General features: G+C 46.7%; 1 pseudogene; it reads right to left on the reverse strand.

Annotated features, from left to right (window-relative positions):
- Nucleotides 1-279: 279 nt before the first annotated feature.
- Nucleotides 280-8155, reverse strand: part of LOC128383718 (ras-related protein Rab-38-like) — a 16643-nt pseudogene continuing 8767 nt past the window's right edge.

Genomic DNA, 8155 nt, shown 5'->3' on the forward strand with positions numbered 1-8155 from the left:
TGTAAAAAACGGTTATTATCCTTTAAAAATGTTGCTGAGCCCACGTTTAAAAAAAAATGGAATACAGTAAAGTTTTGTAACAATGACTCTATTTGCTATAAAAAAGATTATAATTACAGACTTGTAGAAAAAAGAAGTCCTTTTCGAAGAAGGTTTTTAGCTTTTTAAAATCTTTTTGTCTGAAGTCTCAGAAATGCATTTGTGAGGATAAAGGGAAGAAGAGAAGGATATAAGATATAAATTATTCAACTAAGTGGACTCCATCCTTCCAGTCTCTCTTCAGTCGTTGTCTCCGTCTCTGGATTTGAGGCCGGAGCATCCCGAGCATCCTCCGAGTCCTTTCTCTTCACGTTGTAGTCGAAGCGAGGAAGCACCAGCACGCTGCCCTCGGGCTCGTTTTTGACGTAGCCTCGCTCAACGCTCTCTCCTCCTCCACGGACATGATGTTCTTCACCAGACACGTCATGGCTCCGTCGATGTTGGTGTTGTCCTGAGAGGTCGGAGGTTAACGTGAGAGGCGGACGACGGAGGTGGAGAGACATAAAGAAGGAAGGAAAGAATGAGAGAGAGCGAGATGTTACCATGGATACAGACTCAATTTAAACTGTTTAACCCTCCTGTTGTCCTCGAGTCAAGGAAGGAAGGGAGGGAGAGAGGGAGGAAGGGAGGGAGGGAGGAAGGAAGGAAAGAAAGGGAGGGGAGAGAGGGAGGAAGGAAGGAAGGAAAGGAGGGAGGAAGAAAGGAAGGAAGGGAGGGAGGAAAGAATAAGGAAGGGAAGGAGGGAGGGAGGGAGGGAGGGGAGGAAGGGAGGGAGGAAAGAATAAGGAAGGAAAGGAGGGAGGAAGGAAGGAAAGAAGGAGGAGGGAGGGGAGGGGAGGGAGGGAGGGAGGGAGGAAGGATGGAAGGAAGGAAGAAGGAGGGAGGGAGGGAGTAAGAAGGAAGGGAAGGAGGGAGGAAGGAAGGAAGGGAGGAAAGAAGGAAGGAAAGATGGAAGGAAGGAAGAAGGAAGGAAAGGAGGGAGAAAGGAAAAGTGGAAGGAGGGAGGTCGGAGGGTAATGTGAGAGGCGGACGACGGAGGTGGAGAGACATAAACAAGGGAGGAAAAGAGAGAGAGCGAGATGTTACCATGGATACAGACTCAATTTAAACTTTTTAACCCTCCTGTTGTCCTTGAGTCAAGGAAGGAAGGGAGGAAAGAAGGAAAGGAGGGAGGGAGGAAGGAGGGAGGGAGGAAGGAAAGGAGGGAGGGAGGAAGGGAGGAAGGGGAGGGAGGGAGGGAGGAAAGGAGGGAGGAGGGAGGAAGGGAAGGGAGGAAGGAGGAAAGAAGGAAGGGAGGAAGGGAAGGGAGGAAAGAAGGAAGGAAAGATGGAAGGAAGGAAGAAGGAAGGAAAGGAGGGAGAAAGGAAAAGTGGAAGGAGAGAGGTCGGAGGGTGAAGTGAGAGGCGGACGACGGAGGTGGAGAGACATAAACAAAGGGAGGAAAAGAGAGAGAGCGAGATGTTACCGTGGATACAGACTCAATTTAAACTATTTAACCCTCCTGTTGTCCTCGAGTCAAGGAAGGAAGGGAAGGAGGAAGGAAGGAAAGGGAGGGAGGGAGGGAGGAAGGAAGGAAAGAAAGGGAGGGAGAGAGGGAGGGAGGAAGGAAAGTAGGGAGGGAGGAAGGAAGGGAGGAAAGAAGAAGGAAGGAAAGGAGGGAGGAAGGAAGGAAGGAAAGGGAGGGAGGGAAGGAAGGAAGGGAGTAAGAAGAAAGGGAAGGAGGAAGGGAGGAAGGAAGGAAAGGAGGGAGGGAGGAAAGGAAAGAAGGAAGGGAGGATGGAGGAAAGGTGGAAGGAAGGAAGGAAGAAGGAAGGAAAGGAGGGAGAAAGGAAAAGAGGAAGGAGGGAAGGAAGGGAAGGAGAAAGGAAAGAAGGAAGGGAGGACGGAGGAAAGATGGAAGAAGGAGGAGGGAGGGAGGGAGGAAGGGAGGAAGGAAGGAAAAGGAGGGAGGAAGGAAGGAAGGAAAGAAGAAGGAAGGAAAAGAGGAAGGAAGGAAGGAAAGAAGGAAGGAAGAAAGAAAGGAGAACGGAGGAAAGATGGAAGGAAGGAAGGAAGGAAGGAAGGAAGGAAAGGAGGGAGAAAGGAAAAAAAGGAAGGGAGGAAATAAAGAGCTGAAAAAAGCTAAAATGCTCCGTAGAGCCGAGGAGGAGTTGGGTGATTATATTCGGCAGGTTCGTCAGCTTTTAAAGGTGCAGTACACACATTCAGCCACTAGATGGCAGACTGTAGCACCAAACAGGAGACGAGGAGCTGCAGTTCATCACATTAAAAAGTTCTTCCTCCTTCCTTCTTCTTCCCTTCCTCCCTCCCTCCTTTCCTTCCTTCCTTCCTTCCTCCCTTCCTCCCCTCCCTCCCTTCCTTCCTTGACTCGAGGACAACAGGAGGGTTAACATTTCAGAACAAAGCAAATGTGTAATGTTTACTCAATAAAAATTGGGAGAAAATGAGTTTGTGATGTGGGGTGGCGATCTTAGAAACTAACAAACACACAATATCCACACGCAGTCAGTAAAGCTACCAAACCCAAGAACAGAGAAGCTAACACAACACACCACACATCACACACACACACACACACACACACAGAGGTAGTGTAGCTTAATTCTCTGCTCCATTACTCCGCTATAGCTTCACTGTCTCTCTCTCAAGGAAGGAAGGAAGGAAGGAAAAGGGATTAGGAAGGAAAGGAAAAGAAGATGAAGGAAAGATTGAAGGAAGGAAGGACAGAGGGGAAGGAAGGACAGATGGAAGGAAACAAAGAAGGAAAGAAGACAAGGAAGGAAGGAAGGAAGAATGGAAAGAAGGGAAAAGTGATAGGAAGGAAAGAAAGGAGGGAAGGAAAGACAAAAGGAAGGTAGGAAGTAAGGAAGGAAGGAAGGAAGGAAGGAAGGAAGGAAGGAAAGGAAGGAAGGAAGGAAAGGAAGAAAGGAAAAGAAAATTAGGGAAAGATGGAAGGAAGGAAGGAAGGAAGGAAGGAAGGAAGGAAGGAAGGAAAGAAGACAAGGAAGGAAGGAAGGACGGAGGGAAGGAAGGAAACAAAGAAGGACAGAAGTAAGAAAGGGAGGAAGGAAAGAAGGACAGATGACAGGAGGGTAGGAAAGAAAAGAAGACAGGAAGGAAAGTGGGCCAGACTGGACGCCTTGGCGGGCCGGTTCTGGCCCACGGGCCGCATGTTTGACACCCCTGGTATAAAGGATCTAATTTACGCTCTATAAATAACGTTTAACTCGCCTCTTCAAATATAGATCAGTCGAGTAAGTAGATGAGTAAAATCTAATCAAGCAAAGAGAACAACTTTACCACAATAAGCTCATTGTCCTTGTCCAAGGAGAAAATCAGTTTAACTCTCGGGTTTTTCAAAATAAAAGCACAGTAGCTAATTTTTTTTGGTTGGATGTTGGTATTTTAAGCTGCAGCAGGAGTCGCTCTATCTGCAGAAACCAGGAAGTGATAATAAATGAACTGACTAAAATGTTGTAGAGTCAACTTTGTCTGAGGTTTATGGACACGGAGTAAGGGGGGAGGAAGGAAGGAAAAAGGAGGGAGGGAGGAAGGAAGGAAGGAAGGAAGGAAGGAAGGAAGGAAGGAAGGAAAAAGGAGGGAGGGAGGAAGGAAGGAAAAGAGTAAGGGGGAAGGGAGGAAACAAGGAAGGAAGGAAGGAAGGAAGAAAAGGAATAAGGAGGGAGGAACGAAGGAAGGAAGGAAGGAAAAAGGAGGGAGGAAGGAAGGAAGGAAAGAAGGAAGGAAGGAAGGAAAAGAGTAAGGAGGAAGGGAGGAAAGAAGGAAGGAAGGAAGGAAAGAAGGAAGGAAGAAAGGAAAGGAGTAAGGAGGATGGAAGGATGAAAGGAGTAAGGAGGATGGAAGGATGGAAGTATGGAAGGAGGAGGAAGCAAAGAAAGAGGGAAGGAGGGGAAGAAGGAAGGAAAAATTAAAGAAAGAGGGAGGAAGGAAGGAAGGAAGGAAGGATGGAAAGAAGGAAAGAAGGAAGGAAGGAAAGAAGGAACAGTCAAAAGAGAGATGGGGCTTACTTTTGCTGAAGTTTCAAACCAGCCGACGAACCCGTACTCTCGGGAGAAGTTCTCCATTTTCGGAAGTTTGGGGCACAAACCGTGTCGCCGCTGGTCACATTTGTTGGCCAGTAGAACAGCTGGAACCGGCCTCCCGTTGCTAAGGGCAACCTAACAAAAGCAAAATGTATAAATACAATATGTGAATCACTCGCTGTACCTTTGAGAACAAAATACACAACAGCAGCTGTAAAGAGGAGGTGACAAAGGTTTCAGGATTTCACATTTCTATAATGAGTACGTCACAGCGGAGCGGCTCAGTCGGCACAGTCGGCTCAGACGGTCCAGTTTATAGACGAGGTCAGAGGAAATGTTTCAGTAATTATCCGCTGTGTGTGTTGGTCACATAACCGAGAGACAAAGAGAAAATAAAAAACAGCTACATGTGAAGACAAAAGCACCAAAGACCTCACAATGGAGTGAAGGAAGGAAGGAAAGGAGGGAGGGAGGGAGGAAAGAAGGAAGGAAGGAAGGTAGGAAGGACAGAAGGAAGGAAAGAAAGGAGGAAGGGAGGAAGGAAGGAAGGAAGGAAGGGGGTTAGGAAGAAAGGAAGGAAGGAAGGAAGGAAGGAAGGAAATGAGGAAGGGAGGAAAGAAGGAAGGAAGGAAGGTAGGAAGGACAGAAGGAAGGAAGGAAAGGAGTAAGGAGGGATGGGGGAAAAGAGGAAGGGAGGAAGGAAGGAAGGAAGGAAGGAAGGAGGAAAAAAGGAAGGAAGGAAGGAGAGAAGAAAGGGTGGAGGGAAAAGAGGAAGGAGGGAAGGAAGGAAGGAATGAGGAAAGGAGGAAGAAAGGAAAGGAGGGATGGAGGAAAACAGGAATGGAGGAAGGAGGGAAGGAAGGAAGGAAGGAGGGGAAGAATGGAGGAAAAATTAAAGAAAGAGGGAGGAAAGGAAGAAAGGAAAGAAGGAACAGTCAAAAGAGGACGACAGGAAGGTTAAAGGAGGTCAGAGGAAATGTTTCAGTAATTATCCGCTGTGTGTGCTGCTCACATAACCGAGAGACAACGAGAAAATAAAAAACAGCTACATGTGAAGACAAAACCACCAAAGACCTCACAATGGAGTGAAGGAAGGAAGGAAAGGAGGGAGGGAGGGAGGAAAGAAGGAAGGAAGGACAGGAGGGAGGGAGGGGGGAAAGAAGGAAGGAAGGAAAGGAGGGAGGGAGGAAAGAAGGAAGGAAGGAAGGTAGGAAGGACAGAAGGAAGGAAAGAAAGGAGGAAGGGAGGAAGGAAGGAAGGAAGGAAGGAAGGAGAGAAGAAAGGGTGGAAGGAAAAGAGGAAGGAAGGAAGGAGAGAAGAAAGGGGGAAAAGAGGAAGGAGGGAAGGAAGGAAGGAATGAGGAAAGGAGGAAGAAAGGAAAGGAGGGATGGAGGAAAACAGGAATGGAGGAAGGAGGGAAGGAAGGAAGGAAGGAATGAGGAAGAAAGGAAGGGAGAAAGGAAGGAGGGATGGAGGAAAAGAGGAAGGAAGTAAGGAGAGAAGGAAGGGTGGAAGGAAAGGAGGAAGGAAGGAAAGGAAGGAAGGAGGGGAAGAATGAAGGAAAAATTAAAGAAAGAGGAAGGAAAGGAAGGAAGGAAAGAAGGAACAGTCAAAAGAGACGGGGTCAATTTGACCCTGGAGGACGACAGGAAGGTTTAAGGCTTTTATAGACGAGGTCAGAGGAAATGTTTCAGTTATTATCCGCTGTGTGTGTGCTGCTCACATAACCGAGTGATAAAGAGAAAAAAACACCAAAGACGTCACAATGGAGTGAAGGAAGGAAGGAAAGGAGGGAGGGAGGGAGGAAAGAAGGAAGGAAGGAAGGTAGGAAGGACAGAAGGAAGGAAAGAAAGGAGGAAGGGAGGAAGGAAGGAAGGAAGGAAGGAGAGAAGGAAGGGTGGAAGGAAAGGAGGAAGGAAGGAAGGAAGGAAGGAAGGAAGGAGGGGAAGAATGAAGGAAAAATTAAAGAAAGAAGGAGGAAAGGAAGAAAGGAAAGAAAGAGTGCTACATGTGCAGAAAAAACCACCAAAGCCTGTAGTTTATTTCCTCTAACATCACATAATCATGTTGGACTTGACAGTTACAGTAAGGATTGTCATCAGTCGCTTGGAAATACAGTTTAACTTCATCCACAGCCATTTTTTTTTTGGGGGGGGGGGGGGGGGCAGAGGTTCTTTAGGAGGAGATACCAGATCTTACAGTATATTCCACATAGACGTCTGAAAGCTGGGATGCATCTCAGCACTGTGTGTCAAGTCTTTCTAGACATAAATCTGTAATAAACATTGTGTTTTGATGAGACAATAAGGTTGAAAGTTTAGCACGTTTTAGGGCTTCAAAGCTGCAGTTGGTCTTATAAAAGTAACTTTTTGTCATATTTGCTCAGACTGTCACTATGTAAAGACAGCATTACATGAAACTGCCAGAATCCACCATGACCGGACAAAAAGAACCAATCAGAGCCAGGATTGTGTCTGATGGAGTGTCTGACAGCTGTCAATCACTGCTCACGCACACAGGCCCCTCCCCTTCCTCCCCACAGGCCCCTCCCCCTTCCTCCTCGGCTCAGTTAAGCTCATATCTGAGTTTCTAGGTAAGGTATAGCCATGTGAAAGTCACTGTAAAGCGTTTTATATCTAGCTGTGTGGAGTGTAGTTCATGTATTACCGATCGTGTGCACGTGGTCGCGTGCACGTGGTCGTGTGCCGTCGCGCGCATGTCAGCCTCCTCTGGGGGAGGGACTTTGGAGGCAGGGCAGGAGTGCAGCGGAGAGGGAGAGGGAGGGGGAGGGATCTGACAGTTGTACTTCTTCAAATTTGATGCTAAGTCCTCTCTCTCCTCAAAGTTACCAACTGCAGCTTTAAAACATCATGATGGAAGTATATGATGTCTGTTCCCATGCTCAATTATGTCTCATCAGTTGTTGCTGCAATTTTTGAAGTTGATACCTCTCGATTTCCACTAGAGGATTGATAATAATGGTGATTTAACTAAGACACAGAGACCTCGAGCAACATCGTAGAAACAAGCATGCCATATATTTCGTATCAAAAACTTTCAACATTTGGAGACTTCTGTAAGACTGGATGTCAAGTGCTTCTGTTCTGGAAAATGCTCAGAAACCCTTTTATATATAAATCTAAATATATCTAGGAAGGCCAAACATCTACTTAGTGGTTGTAAAGTTTCATGAAGCTGTGATTATCCTCGAGGTCACAGTACAGTGGGTCATTTTATATACAGTGAGGTCATGTTTCAAAAACTGATCTCACTATAATAAAACATGGCAACTGTGGGGAGTGACATCATCCCACTAACATACACGTGGACTCGTTGAATCCGCAAGAGACTCAGCTTCCCAGTTAAACCCAATTTATGTCAACCCAAGACTGTTTAGGGAGCTCAGGATGCAGAAATATTACAATACTCGAAGATAACACATTTATACTGTGTGAAAAAAAACTGAAATGGGGCCAACGCGGAAGTAACTTAGAGCTGCATTCTATCAAAAGGCCACCAGGGGGCGACCGTCTCTATACAAGTCAATGGAGAATTCACCAACTTCTCACTTGATTTCTAACCTCAGTAAACGTTTTCAAAATGTGTTTATGGTCTCAATCGCTAGTTTAAAGCCTTCTTCAATGCAGTATGATGTTCATTTGGGACATTTTGGCCTCTCTGATTTTATATGTGACGATAAAGCAGGGTATGCATTAGGGCGTGGCTACGTCCTGATTGACAGGTTGATTGCCCAATGTCCTCGAGATCCAGCCCTCGCAACCATAGCAACCTCCCCACTCCGCCCATGGCTCCGCCTCATGCCCATATAAGTAGAATCCGTGTTTTTATTTTTCCCAGCATGCACCTGAAATTTTCAAGATGGCGCTGCCTAGATTCGAAACTATTAGCTTCCGAGCAGCAGTCCACAAACCAATGGGTGACGTCACAATAATAATCCTTCCTTCCCAAATTTACCTTTGAGTCCAGGTCTCCTTTCCACTTGAGGACGGCCTGAAACGTGGAGAGCCGGGTCATGTCGAAGACGACGAGCGCTCCAACCGCTTCTCTGTAGT

The sequence above is a fragment of the Scomber japonicus genome, chromosome 22, assembly GCF_027409825.1.
Source record: "Scomber japonicus isolate fScoJap1 chromosome 22, fScoJap1.pri, whole genome shotgun sequence".
NCBI lineage: Eukaryota > Metazoa > Chordata > Actinopteri > Scombriformes > Scombridae > Scomber > Scomber japonicus.